This window comes from Hyperolius riggenbachi, chromosome 2 (assembly GCF_040937935.1).
Source record: "Hyperolius riggenbachi isolate aHypRig1 chromosome 2, aHypRig1.pri, whole genome shotgun sequence".
NCBI lineage: Eukaryota > Metazoa > Chordata > Amphibia > Anura > Hyperoliidae > Hyperolius > Hyperolius riggenbachi.
The window spans coordinates 292,975,846-292,991,655 of NC_090647.1; positions in this window are offsets into that span (position 1 = coordinate 292,975,846).

Here is a 15,810-nt window from a genome sequence, read left to right on the forward strand (position 1 = left end):
TCTATTTCTCTGCAGTAGTATCTGATTAAAACCAGAAACAAGCATGCAGCTAGTCTTGTCAGATCAGACTTATAAGTCTGAACCACTGAAACACCTGATCTGCTGCATGCTTGTTCAGGGGCTATGGCTAATCGTATTAGAGGCAGAGGATCAGCAGGGCTGCCAGGCAACTGGTATTGTCTAAAAGGAAATAAACATGACAGCCTCCATATACCTCTCTCTTCAGTTCCCCTTTAAGGCCTCTTTCCCACCAGGACGTTGCGTTTTAGGGGACGTTATGGTCGCATAACGTGCCCCTAACGCAACGCCTGGTGGTGTTGGAGGAGGACGCCAGAGTGAGCCGCGTTAAGCAGCTCTATGTGCGCACTGCGCAGTACAGACTGCGGAGACCACGTGATTGTCTCCGTGGCACTGATTGGCTGGCGGGACCATGTGATGCGGAGTGTTCCAATCCGCATCACGTGGTCCCGCCAGCCAATCAGCGGCCGCTCCAGGAAGACAACACTGCAAGTGCAGTGAATATTAAGTAGCCATGTGCCTGGCTACATTAGCGGACTCTCCCCACCTCCTCTCCGGCAGCATATATATATAAAAAAACATTACTGAGCATGTGCACACAGTCTAACGCGGCTAAAGTCGCATATAACGTACTGCATGCTGCACATTCCCAGAACGTGCAGCGTTACCCTGTAACGCAACGTGGGCACTGTGAACAGCCCATTGATTTTACATTACTGTTCGTTGGGCTGCGTTACAGGCTGCCTGTAACGTCTTACTGTGAAAGCAGCCTAAAGGGAACCTAAAAATGGGAAAGTGGAGGAGCGCTCCATAGTGTAAAACCAATTTTATTAAGTTAAAATGCGCATTTTAACTTAATAAAATTGGTTTTACACTATGGAGCGCTCCTCCGCTTTCCCATTTTTTCTGTTTTTATACAAGAATGCCTTCCAGCCAGGCATGAAGGAGCTGCCAACTGTGTGAAACCCCATACCGTTTGCCCATATATGCCCGGTGCCCAGAAGCGCAAGATTTCCCTTCGCTTTTAAAGGGAACCTAAACTGAGAAGGATATGGATTTTTCCTTTTAAAATAATACCAGTTGCCTGACTCTCCTGCTGATCCTGTGTCTCTAATACTTTAAGCCACAGCCCCTCAACAAGTATATGCTGATCAGGTGCTCTGACTGATGTCAGACTGGATTAGTTGCATGCCTGTTTCAGGTGTGAGAGCCAGATACTATTGCCGAAAAGAGATCAGCAGGACAGACAGGCAACTGGTATTGTTTAAAAGAAAACATCCATATCCCTCTCAGTTTAGTTTCCCTTTAAAGGATACCACAACTGACATGTGGCATAATGAGATAGACATGTGTATGTACAGTGCCAAGCACACAAATAACTATGCTGTGTTCCTTTTTTTCTTTCTCCGCCTGAAAGAGGTAAATATCAGGTATATAAGTGGCTGACTCAGTCCTGACTCAGACAGGAAGTGACTACAGTGTGACCCTCACTGATAAGAATTTCCCCCTTTTTTATCTCTTTCTTGCTCTCAGAAGCCATTTTCTTCTAGGAAAGTGTTTTATAGTTGGAATTTCTTATCAGTGAAGGTCACACTGTAGTCACTTCCTGTCTGAGTCAGGACTGAGTCAGCCACTTACATACCTGATATTTACCTCTTTCAGGCAGAGAAAGAAAAAAAGGAACACAGCATAGTTATTTGTGTGCTAGGCACTGTACATACCCATGTCTATCTCATTATGCCACATGTCAGTTGTGGTATCCTTTAAATATGGGTCCTGGTCTCCCAGAATGCTGTGGGAGGAGAATTCTGCATTACATCACTGGGAGGGTGGGGCTACATACCAATATACAGCAATATATAGATATAGGAAGTGTTTCTGATGCTCACACCAGGGTATTTAAATTGGACCTGAACTCAGAACGTCCTCTCTGCTCTAAAAGATACACAACAGCATAATAACTTTATACAAAAAACATTTTCTTTGTTACAGCTGATACAAATGCTACAATAAATCTGCACTGTTTCTACTTCCTGATTCATGGAAGCAAATATATTGTTAAAGGGATACTTAAGTGAAAATAAAAAAAATGATTTTTACTCACCTGGGGCTTCCCTCAGCCCCCTGCAGCTGTCCGGTGCCCTCGCAGCCTCGCTCTGATCCTTCTGTCCCCGCCGGCGGCTGCTTCCATGTTCGGCGACAGCCGCCGACAGGCTGGGAACGCGAGTGATTCTTCGCGTTCCCAGCCACAATATATCGTCCCCTATGCTGCTATTGCCTACTTGCCGCAATAGTAGCATAGGGGGCGATATATTGTGGCTGGGAACCCGAAGAATCACTCGCGTTCCCAGCCTGTCGGCGGCTGTCGCCGAACACGGAAGCAGCCGCCGGCAGGGACAGAAGGATCAGAGCAAGGCTACCGGACAGCTGCAGGGGGCTGAGGGAAGCCCCAGGTGAGTAAAAATCATTTTTTTATTTTCACTTAAGTATCCCTTTAACAGCCTGTGCTTCCAAATAAGCTTATCTGCGATCTCTGCCATGGCAGTCATGTGACACAGGGAAGAGATCAAATTACAACTTGTGATTAGACACAGATGAGGGGGAATTAAACAGGCTAAACTCTCTAAATACATACAGGGTGCATTTCTCTCTGTTTTCCTTCTGTCCTGTGCAAGGCTTCAGATCCACTTTAACATAAAGCACATATCCTGAATCATTTTTTATATTCTACTATACGTCACTGGAGTTCCTTTTAACTGCCGCTGATCGGCGTAAGGTCCTTGGGGCTCGCTTTGCAAGAGACTGCGCGTGTATCTCCTGCTTGGTAGTCTGATTACCTTGTACAGCGCTGCGATATACAGCAGCGCTGTACTGGGGACAGTCGTGTGACACGGCTGTCCCCTCCAGGGGATCAGAGGTGATCGGCTGTCATAGGCTGAAGCCTATGACAGCCGATCACAGTGATTGGCTAGTAGGGGGAGTAGGTCGGGTTCGGAGGGGGAAAAAAACAAAAATAAGGACATTTTATTACAAAATAAATACAACAAATATTTATTAAAAAAACAAACACTGGGGGAGCGATCAGACCCCACCAACAGAGAGCTCTGTTGCTGGGGAGAAAAGAGGGGGGGGGGGAATCACTTGTGTGCTGTGTTGTGCGGCCCTGCAGCTTGGCCTTAAAGCTGCAGTGGCCTATTTAAAAAAAATGGCCTGGTCTTTAGGGGGGGTTTAACACTGTGGTCCTCAAGAGGTTAAGACTATGTCTACACTATGTCGTATGTACAACTGTGTGTTCACTGCGTATCTGATTCAGACATAATGCATCTGTTGAGGTGTCCATAGCCTTGTTCATACTACGCACCGCTGTGCATCAGCCACTCAGTTCCACCGCTGCTGGTGACAAGCACCCCAATACCAATGGAAGCACCCAGTGTCGGAAAAACGGAAGTGGAAGTGGAAAAACTGAGGAAATCCACCTGCTGGCCAAGCAGCAGTAACCCTGTGTTATCACTCCCAATAGAAACCTGCAGCAAGTCTTCACTGTGAGCAGCAACACCTGATTACTGCTGCTTGGCGAGCAAGTGGATTTCCTCAGTTGTACCACCTCCCAGTCCGACACTGGAAGCACCATCAAAAGCATAATCAACCAACGGATCGTAACAGATCACCAGGGATGATTTCCATTGGTCTACCGAGCGGTGAGGAAGGAGGATTCCCTCTGTCCCATTTCAATAGAAAAATATGCATATGTTATACTTTTGCTGGGGCCCCCATTGGTGATACAGCTTTTGATCCAGGTGGCAGCAGCAGCGGACCCAAGAGGCGGTAGCGATGCAAAAGAAGGTGACAGGAGAAGTTGACAGAACAAAGTGCAGATACATATACAGCAAACAGCCTAATGGGATTGGACACCCACAGGCTTTAAAGGATACCACAACCGAACGGTTGTGGTAAAAATGATTGCAGCACTGTGTTGGGTTTAATGAGCACATACCTGCCGTTCCTCCTTCCCCCCTCCGTCTGCCGTCATTCTCACTCTATACATCCTGGTGTGCTGCGATTTTCCTGAACTTTGCCCCGGACATACTGCGCCCTGTGTGCGCAGTATGTCCTTCCCCCTTCACTTCTGGCTGGCGCATAGTACGAGGATCAGAAGCATGCTGTCCCCTCTGTACTGCATGTGCGCTCCATTACACCGAGCGTCACATGATTAGCATGTGACGCTCGGTGTAATGGAGCGCAAACAGTGACAGTTTTTAAACTTGTGTGAACCAAGCCTGAGGTTTCTTTCACAGTGCGACGTTAAAGTCGCACGTTAGAAAATGTTATAATGCAGACTAACGCACAGCAATACAAAGTCTGCGCGATATTCACAGTGCACACGTTGCGTTATATGTAACGTGTAGCAATATTTAGAAAGTGCTGCATGCTGTGCGTTTAGCAATACATTTGCTGCATTATGTGTGTTGCGCATGCTCAGTAATGTGTTTTTTTTTAAATGTAACGCATGCGCCGTTTTCGTTCCATCAGATTTCAGAGCGATTCTAGGCATGTTTAGAGACATTTTCTAAACATACCTAGCGTTTTTTGGAGTTTTTTTGTTTAGCAGATTACAAACATTGTTAAAGTAAAAGCTGTTACTAAACAGCTTCTGTAACAAAAACGTCTGGAAACCCGATCTGATCTAGTGTTTTTCAGAGCCGTTTTCCACTTTCCTATACTTTAACACTGAAGCAGAAATGCCTCAGAAATCTAAAAACTGCAGCAGCCCCCGGGTTTGCGTTCGTGGAAAAAAACGACCGGCTCTGGTGTGCACCATCCCATTCACTTTCATTAGCCAAGCGGTTTCCCCCCTGCAAGAGTTTTAAAAAATGCTCCAGAACTGCTCTGGTGTGCACCATCCCAGTGTTAGTGGAAGTGTGGGAGCAAAGAAATAAATATATATTTTTTGCAGATGTGCTTTTGCATGGTTACTTTATAACAACTCATGTTTATACATTTGATTTAGTACTCTTCTTAAGTTCATTCATTTTCTTTTATACACTTCTCATTTAGTCTATTATTTATTTTTGTGCAGAGGGTGAGAACATACCATTAAGGCTGCTTTCACAGTGGGACGTTTAATGAAAAATCAATGTGTTGTTCACAGTGCCCACGTTGCGTTACATTGTAACGCTGCACGTTCTGGGAAAGTGCAGCATGCTGTGCATTATACTGGGCTTTAGCTGCGTTAGACTGCTTGCACATGCTCAGTGACTAGCCACATGGCTAATTAATATTCACTGCACTGTAGTGAGGTAACCTGGACTCCTAGTGTTGTCCGGATCATGAATGAATCGTTCATTTGATCCGGATCTTTTTTGTGAGTCGAATCATGCGGATCATCACAATGAACGATTCGGTTCACAGTGGATGTTTGTCTGGAAGAAACAAGAACATACAGAATGTACAGTGCAGGGAAAGTAGTGTCCTGCTTGACATTTCACCCCCAGTCTGCTTCCCTAGTAAAATGATTCAAATGATTCGGTTCAAAGATCCGGATCTTTTCAATGATCCAATTCGAATCATCCGAATCCTTGAAAAGATCCGGACTTCCCATCACTATCCTGGACCGGCTGTTCTATCAGTATAGATAGAACGAAAACAGCACACCAATAGCTGCATTGCACGGCTCAATCTGACGTCCAACTTCAACACCACCATGCGTTGCGTTAGCGGCACGTTATGCGACCTTAACGTCCCCTAAAACGCAACGTGTTGGTGTGAAAGAGGCCTAAATGTGACTCAAACTGTTTGTATCAGCTATAACATACTCAGATGGCATGATAAAGGAAAATTTGCAAATTATAAATGTATATTTTCGCTAATCCCTAAGGTTCACCTATATACAAATGTAATCATGCCTCTGTTTAGTCTTCAAGCCTGTGATAACAATAGAATATGGAGTCACCGTGTGTAGTTTCCTCTAGAAACTCATTAAATACCTTATCAGATGAAGGCAGAGAACGTTTCCTCATTATTCTGATCTCAGAACACAAAAAGTCAAGGTCAAATACATCACAATGGGGAGCATTGACACACTCAGCACACTTGTAACTTTAACAGACTCATTTACTCTTACACATAGTAACAACATTACGGAAGCTAGTCCCAGTTTTCAGCAAATGCATAATGTTCAGGTTTTCCAAAAGGATTAGAAATGTTTCCACTTACAAATTGTATTTAACCATTTCAGCCTGTGGGTTGTTTTCACCTTATGGATGAGAGGAATTTTCGGATTTCAGCGCTCCTCCCTTTCGTTCCCCAATAACTTTATCACTACTTATCACAACTAAATGATTGATACTTTGTTGTTTTCGCCACCAATTAGGCTTTGTTTGGGTGGTACCTTTTGCTAAGAATTATTATATTCTAAATGCATTTTAACAGGAATAATAAGAAAAAAAAATTGAAAAAATTCATTATTTCTCAGTTTTCGGCCATTATAGTTTTAAAATAAAACGTTCTAGTGCGGATACAACCCACACATTTTATTTGCCCATTTGTCCCGGTTATTGCAACGTTTAAATTATATCCCTAGTACAATGTATGGCGACAATATTTTATTTGGAAATAAAGGTGCATTTTTTTCAGTTTCATGTCCATCACTAACTACAAGTCCATAACTGAATTGTGTGTGTCTTTTTATAAAATTAATGTATGTAGGTGTATGTATTTAGGTGTAATTTACTATTACCTTGCGCATTACTTCCTATTAGCGTACTTTAAGTACACAAATAGGAAGTAATGCGTGGGCGTGATACGTCAGAAGTTACAAATGATCGCGGCATCATTCTCGCTGTACAAGCACGGATTGGCTCAGGGGGGTTTCTGTACCCTGCCACCAATCCCCCCCTGTCTACGTGACCATCGCAATTGCGCACTTTTGCAGGCACACCCCCCAAAAGTGCATGGGAAACAGCTGTTCCCAACCCCGATCACCGTGCTTGTGATGAATGGGAGCTTGCAGCAGTGAGACGCAGCTCTTACTCAAAACTGAAAGCAAACTGTTACACACACACTAGTTCCGGTCTACTGGTAACAGCATACGGGAACTAAGTGTAGTTCCATCTTGTAGCCAAAAATTAAAATACACTTTTCCATTCAAACATGTAATAAATATATTTTTTAACCCCTTCCACCCTAGTTACTAAAATAAAACACCTGTAAAAAAAATTACATCATTAAAAAAAAACTACATAAATAGTTATATAGTTAATAGTTATTGAGGGTATACTACTGTTGCTTTTTAAATAAAGGCTTGTAATTAATTTTAAGGTATTAAAAAAAAACACTAAACAGAAAAAATACACCTTTATTACCAAATAAAATATTATTGCCAAACATTGTACTGGGGACGCAATTTAAACGTTGTAATGACCGGGACAAATGGGCAAATAAAATGTGTCTGTTTATCTACAATAGCACATTTTATTTTGAAACTACAATGGCTGGAAGCTGAGAAATTATGAATTTTTGCATTTTTTTTCTTCTTCTTCACTGTAAAATGCATATAAAATAAAATCGTTCTTAGCAAAAAGTATTGCCCAAAGAAAGCCTAGATTGACTCACAAAAAATTATAGATCGTTTCAGTGTGATAAGTAGCGATAAAGTTATTGGCGAATGAATGGGAGGAGCGTAATTGCATCTATTTGAAAAGGGCGCCTGGTGTAGCCCATATATGCCAAATTCAGCTACAAAAAGGGTGCCTGATGTAGCCCATACACCAACTTCAGCTACAAAGGACGCCTGGTGTAGCCCATATATTCCAAAATCGGATACAAAGGGTGTCTGGTGTAGCCCATCTATGCCAAATTCAGCTACAAAGGGCATCTGGTGTAGCCCATATATGTCAAATTCGGCTACAAAGGGCGCCTGTTGTAGCCCATATATGCTAAATTCTGTTACAAAGGTGCCCGAGGTAGCCCATATGCCAAATTCTGCTGCAAGATGTGTCTGGTGAAGCCAAAAAAGCTAGTTTTAGTTTATAAAATGGATGCTGTTATAGGCAAAATTTGTTGGGCTATAAAATGGCTCTAGATATAGCTGAGAAATGTGATTACGATGACCTAACTTCTCCCTACTCTCACACAGAACCCTCCCCTGATGGTGCCTAAACCTAACCCCCCTGGTGGTGCCTAACCCTAAGACAGCCCCTGGTGATTACTATGACCTAACTTCTCCCTACTCTCACACAGAACCCTACCCTAACCCCCCCGGTGGTGCCTAACCCTAAGACCCCCCAGGTGGTGCCTAACCCTAAGACCCCCCAGGTGGTGCCTAACTCTAAGACCCCCCCAGGTGTTGCCTAACCCTAAGACTCCCCAGGTGTTGCCTAACCCTAAGACCCCATAGGTGTTGCCTAACCCTAAGACCCCCTAGGTGGTGCCTACCCCTAAGACCCCCTAGGTGGTGCCTACCCCTAAGACCCCCCGGTGGTGCCTACCCCTAAGACCCCCCGGTGGTGCCTACTCCTAAGACCCCCCAGGTGGTGCCTAACCCTAAGACTCCCCTGGTGGTGCCTAACCCTAAGACCCCCCAAATGGTGCCTAACCTTAAGGCCCCCCTCCCCCCACTTGTGATGCCTAATCCTAACCCCCCCTGCATCCCTGAATCACAAATCTTGGCTATAAAAGGGTGCCCTGTAGCAGAATCAAAAACCTTGTAGCTGAAAACCTTGTAGATGAATAAAAAAAAAATATGGGCTACAAAGGGGCGCCCTTTTGTAGCAGAATCAAAAAGCTTGTAGCTGAATAAAAAATATGGGCTACAAAGAGGTGCCCTACTGTAGACGAAAACCTTGTAGCCAAAACAAATATGGGCTATAATGGGGTGCCCTACTGTAGCAGAAAGTAGCCAAATAAAATATGGGCTACCAAGGGGCGACCACTTGTAGCCTATATCAAAACTCGGGCACCCTTTTCACCACCTTGTAGTAGACATTTGCAGAAATAACATTGAAGTCTATGGAGGCACCCTTTTCATACAGGAAGCTCAGGTGCCCTTTTCAACGGATCCCACGTGATGTGAAAATTGCTCTGATCTTCAAGGGGGGAAAACCTGTGGTAGGGAAGTGGATAAAAAGTGATCACCTTTTAGCTGTTAATGAAACTACAAATCATCAACCTAATAGCTGTTCCATCAATATATGACTAGTCGGACTATAAGACACACCTAGGTTTAGAGGACAAAAACCAAGGGAAAGGGACAAAAAGAAAATATATACTAAACCTGGTGCATCTATAGTGAAGGGGTGTCTTATGGACCTTTCCCCACCTTCCAATTATGTTTCCCTTGTGCCTCTTGTGTCATCCTCTGTTCCATTGTCGCTTGGTGTCCCCCTGTGTTTGTTCTCTGGTGTCCCGTTACTTAGGAGTCAGGGCTAAGGGGGACTGAGGCTACAATATGGAGGACACAGGGGAACACCGCACACAGGGACAGAGACACAAGGGGACACCAACACAAGGACAGAGGACACACATAGTTACATAGTTATTTGGGTTGAAAAGATATCCATCCATCGAGTTCAACCAGTATAAAGTTCAACACCAGCCTGCTCCCTCACATATCCCTGTTGATCCAGAGGAAGGCGAAAAAACCCTTACAAGGCATGGTCCAATTAGCCCCAAAAGCGAAAAATTCCTTCCCGACTCCAGATGGCAATCAGATAAAATCCCTGGATCAACATCATTAGGCATTACCTAGTAATTGTAGCCATGGATGTCTTTCAACGCAAGTAAAGCATCTAAGCCTCCTTTAAATGTAGGTATAGAGTTTTGCCATAACCTGTGGCAATGCATTCCACATCTTAATCACTCTTACTGTAAAGAACCCTTTCCTAAATAAATGGCTAAGACGTTTTTCCTGCATGCGCAGATCATGTCCTCTAGTCCTTTGAGAAGGCCTAGGGACACAAAGCTCATCCGCCAAGCTATTATATTGCCCTCTGTCACGGACGATTGCGGGGACGCAGGCGCGTCCTGGACGCCCGTGAAGAAAAGAACGATCGCACTCGATTCCTGCATCAAGTGCGCCTCAGATCAATAAAACCAAGATCTGATGTGCAGTATCCCTCTGCTTAGGAACAGCTGGGAAATCTGTCTTAGCTGAAATGACAGCCTGGGGGGAAGGTGTTAATTAGCTTGGACATATTCCCTGTGGAAGGCACAATTTCCCTTTTGGCTCTGGGAACCAGGTGACACTTAGCTGATCTCATGGAGATGTTAATTAACCAAAGGATGCCTAGGTGCAGCCAAGCAGGCTACGAATCCACGGGAGGTCTGGACACTCTGCTCTCTGCTAAAGATCAAAGGAAAGTCAGCTGTTAGCAGCTAGAACATCCTGGCATAATCCATAACTTCCCAGATCTGTAATATTTCTGGGGTTCCTGAGATGGCCGCTTCACCAAACATGGGGGAAGTGTAGCATGAGCCCCGGTGCTGGTTCTGAGGAAGTTTCAGAACCTTCGGAGGTAAGGACTGCCAGCTAGGCAGTTTCAAAGTGCCCTGATGATACCACAGGGGTCCCACCCCTCATGTCTGGTATCAGGGCGCTGGGTAAATCGAGACAGACCTGAAAATGTTAATAAATCTGCCCTGACCTGTACGGTTCTGTGAGTTAGAGCCCATATATGGGTAGATATGATTTCTAGCCCCAGGATAAGGGGAGGGCTCATCTCATCTTTGAAGGGGGTGTATGGCTCCCCGCCCTCACTCCCTCCTACTGAAGCAGGGGCATAAGAATGGCTGAGGACCCAAACTCAGTGTCCTCCACACTGAACCATCTTGCACTCATCAGATGCCAGCTTGAGGATATGCTGGCATCCACCTGGTCTGAACTCTGAACTCTGGACTTTGAAACCAAGAACTTTATGATTCTTCCCACAATAAGGACATCTTTCCAGGAACTAAGTATTTTTCTCCCTTCTTTTATTTTTCATACTGGCTATTACTGTTTTAATAATTGTTGATTTTCATAATTGTCTGTATATATTAATTATTTATATTGCGTGAATAAACGACTTTCCCCAAGTCATTCACTGTTTCGCTACCCTGCTTATCAGCACACACAGAAATGATCCCGGGTCTCTGAAGATACGCTACTGTTTGTTTGTTGTTGGCTAGGCAGAATATCGTGTGTTTAACCGTTTTATTCGCAGGATTAGTCAGTCAGTTAGTGGGCCCCACGGTCCCATAGTAACCGCGGTGGTGGCAGTTTACTCTGAACCAGTAGGTGACGTTGTAATTACCCGTGTCTCACAGGCTCCCTTCTGAGTTGTCTGCGGCTAATTCTTAACGGTTCCTGCGCATTGACTGTGACCAGAGTTCGCACGATCTGTGCGCTGGCACCGTTTAGAAGGCTAAGTGCGGTCAGCCACTGAGGGCTCCTTGTGACAGTGTTAGGCAGCGGTTGGGATCTGTGTTGTGCTGAAAGTATCTACGATAGCGCTAGCGCTATCGAGAAACGAACTAATTCGTTGGTGTAGCTGGAAGGCAATATATTTTTTATATATACAGAGAGACTGTGTAGCCAGTACCCCTCCCCAAAAGTTTTATTTTATTTGGCGTGGAAATGTCCGGGAACTACAAGAAAATGTGCCTGGCGGACCTGCAAAATCTTTGCCAAGAGAGAGGCATTGATGTCGGCCGCAAGAAACAAGGGGACCTGGTAACGGAATTGTTTCAATGGGATACCCATCAACTGCAGGAGCTGGATGTGTCTGCTGAGGTAGACGCTGACCCATCTGACTCAAGGCAAGGGGAACCAGAGACTGAGACTCCTGACCGTACAGAGGTTGTGCATCCTGAGGGCCCTGCATCAACAGTTACGCAGGAGAATGTCAGTGTGGACCCCAACCCCAAAGTTTCTGAAAATACTCGCCCGGAACTGGCCAGTACTGGACTGTCCAGGGGTGCTGACCCGGTAATGCAGCAGGCATTACAAAAGCTGATGGAGACTGACCTGGACAAGTACATGCAGTACATGGAAGCCCACGAGGAGCGGGAACGCCAATCTGCAGAACGCAAGGCTGCTGCTGCTGCTGCAGAACGCCACGCGGAGAGGGATGCCGCTGAGCGAGAACGGGAGCGCCAACGACAGCATGAGCTAAACATGGCAAAAGTGCAACAGGCCAGCCGGAGTTCACCGCCCAGCCTCCCTGCTGAAGGAGCTGCACCACCCGTAAGTGCAAAATTTAAATTTGCTAATATTGAAAAAGACACAGACATTGACTTGTTTTTGCGGTCTTTTGAAAAAGCATGCCGTCAGTATCGTCTGTCCCAAGACCAGTGGGCCAGACATCTGACACCTTTGCTGCGCTACAAAGCGCTTGATGCCTTCGCAGAATTGCCTGCGGAGAAGGATAATGATTATGCTGCTATAAAAGAAGCTATCATTACTAAGTACCAGCTGACGCCAGAAGCCTATCGGAAAAAGTTCAGGGCCTGGCAGAAAAAGTCTTCTGACTCGTATCGAGATGTGGTCAGCAGCTTGCTTACCACACTCCGCCAGTGGACACTAGGCCTCACCAAAGGGTCTTATGGCGTCCTGGAGGACTTGATAGTCCTCGAACAATTTCTGAACATTTGCCCTGCTGATGTACGCCAGTTTGTGCTAGAACGCAGGCCGGCTTCAGCAACTGTCGCTGCAGACCTTGCTGAGACTTTTGCAACTACCCGGGTGGCTGATACCCGCAGAACTGTCCCATCCAGCTGGAGAGGAGGTCAGCCCAATACCTCGGCAGACCCTCCTGCCCCTGTGAGCCGTCCGCCACAGAGGCCACCCAGCGCAGCTGCTGCACCCAGGCCTGCAGCGCCTGGAGAGGTCACCTGTCACTACTGCCGCCAGCCCGGACACATGAAATTCGACTGTCCGGAGCGGAGACAGACACCACCAGCACCTGGATCATCTGCATCACCTGCACCTCACCCACAGCAGAGGCAACCCGCCAGCGAACCACAGCCTGGATCATCAGATTGTGTCCTGTTTGCCCGCGGAAAGGAAATCCGCGACCGAACCGACCAGCAGCAACTTGTTAGAGTGAACGGCAAAGTTGTCACCGGATTCCGAGACACCGGAGCTGACATCACGTTAGTTCACTCACACCTTGTACCAAAGGAGAGCATCAGCTCCAGCCGATCCCTTGCCCTTACTGGAGTAGAGGGCACCCTTTTCCACATAGCCCACGCAAAAGTGAAGCTGGATTGGGGAGTGGGAGGGGTCCACGAAAGGGTTGTTGGGGTTATGAAGGATCTCCCAGTCCCTGTGTTGCTGGGGACTGATTTGGGCAAGCTTGTGTCCTACTATGAACCTGCCACGACCGCCTTGTCGCTCACGGAAGGAGACGGACTCTCCACCCACCACCAGGTACTTTATACCCTTGGGGGAGCACCAGGGGGAGGTGGGTTGAATGTGCCCAGTTCAAGGGTACCAGGTTCAATAGTGCCTGCTTCAAAGGCACCTGAGTTTGATGTACAGACTGTCTGTTGTGATGATGCTGTAACTGTACCTGAGTTTACTGTACAACCTGTCTGTAATGAAAAAATGTCTATACCTGTCAATGTCATTACTGCATGCAATGATGATTTGAGTAATGTCCGTCTGTGCCATTCTGACAGTGTACCGGTGCTAGCAGTACCGCGCAGCTGCACTGCTCAGAACCCGAGCTCAGGACAGGTGGAGGGGGTTCCGGCCTCCTCCCCCTCCTCTGACCACAGGGATGAGACCTTTCAGCCGCTGGCCTCGTGTGACATGAGCCAGTTGGCTGAAACTGACAGCGCCATATTCTCAGCCGCACTACAAAGTGACCCAAGCCTGGAGGTGCTCAGGCAGCAAGCCGCTGAGCCCCTCGCAGACGGGGCCGCTTTCAAGGTGTACTGGGAAGGTGGGAGACTGTACAGTGAGTCTGTACAGCCCCCTACAGGTAGATCCCACGCGGATACCAAGTGGCTTGTGGTCCCGAGTGCGTTCAGGGGACATGTGCTGAAATCCGCACATGGTAATCCTCTGACAGGGCACTCGGGTGTCCGCAAGACACTCGCCGGTATTCGGAACCAGTTTTATTGGCCCCGGATGAACAGGGATGTAGCAAACTACTGCAGGGCATGTGCCGTCTGTCAGGAGCTGGGAAGGTCCAGGGATTCCCGCGGGGTTCCCTTAGGTCCACAGCCACTCAGCAGGGGAACCCTGCGTGGGCTGGCTGTTGACCTAACCAACCCACTGCCCGTTGTCAGCAGTCCCGGCAGACACCACGTCCGACTGCAGTGGCGCAAACGCCCTGTCCAGAACGGTCCATGTTGGGTCAACCCTGAGGGTAGCAGACCGCGACCGGTCCAGGGGAACCGAGCCACAGGCTCCAATAGGTTTTCCCGCCGTACCGGCAACTCGAGGCCCGTCAGCCAGGTTAGCGGCGCCGCCACACATCTTGCGGATGAGTGGCTAAGCCACGGACAAGGGGGAGGGCTGTCACGGACGATTGCGGGGACGCAGGCGCATCCTGGACACCCGTGAAGAAAAGAACGATCGCACTCGATTCCTGCATCAAGTGCGCCTCAGATCAATAAAACCAAGATCTGATGTGCAGTATCCCTCTGCTTAGGAACAGCTGGGAAATCTGTCTTAGCTGAAATGACAGCCTGGGGGGAAGGTGTTAATTAGCTTGGACATATTCCCTGTGGAAGGCACAATTTCCCTTTTGGCTCTGGGAACCAGGTGACACTTAGCTGATCTCATGGAGATGTTAATTAACCAAAGGATGCCTAGGTGCAGCCAAGCAGGCTACGAATCCACGGGAGGTCTGGACACTCTGCTCTCTGCTAAAGATCAAAGGAAAGTCAGCTGTTAGCAGCTAGAACATCCTGGCATAATCCATAACTTCCCAGATCTGTAATATTTCTGGGGTTCCTGAGATGGCCGCTTCACCAAACATGGGGGAAGTGTAGCATGAGCCCCGGTGCTGGTTCTGAGGAAGTTTCAGAACCTTCGGAGGTAAGGACTGCCAGCTAGGCAGTTTCAAAGTGCCCTGATGATACCACAGGGGTCCCACCCCTCATGTCTGGTATCAGGGCGCTGGGTAAATCGAGACAGACCTGAAAATGTTAATAAATCTGCCCTGACCTGTACGGTTCTGTGAGTTAGAGCCCATATATGGGTAGATATGATTTCTAGCCCCAGGATAAGGGGAGGGCTCATCTTTGAAGGGGGTGTATGGCTCCCCGCCCTCACTCCCTCCTACTGAAGCAGGGGCATAAGAATGGCTGAGGACCCAAACTCAGTGTCCTCCACACTGAACCATCTTGCACTCATCAGATGCCAGCTTGAGGATATGCTGGCATCCACCTGGTCTGAACTCTGGACTTTGAAACCAAGAACTTTATGATTCTTCCCACAATAAGGACATCTTTCCAGGAACTAAGTATTTTTCTCCCTTCTTTTATTTTTCATACTGGCTATTACTGTTTTAATAATTGTTGATTTTCATAATTGTCTGTATATATTAATTATTTATATTGCGTGAATAAACGACTTTCCCCAAGTCATTCACTGTTTCGCTACCCTGCTTATCAGCACACACAGAAATGATCCCGGGTCTCTGAAGATACGCTACTGTTTGTTTGTTGTTGGCTAGGCAGAATATCGTGTGTTTAACCGTTTTATTCGCAGGATTAGTCAGTCAGTTAGTGGGCCCCACGGTCCCATAGTAACCGCGGTGGTGGCAGTTTACTCTGAACCAGTAGGTGACGTTGTAATTACCC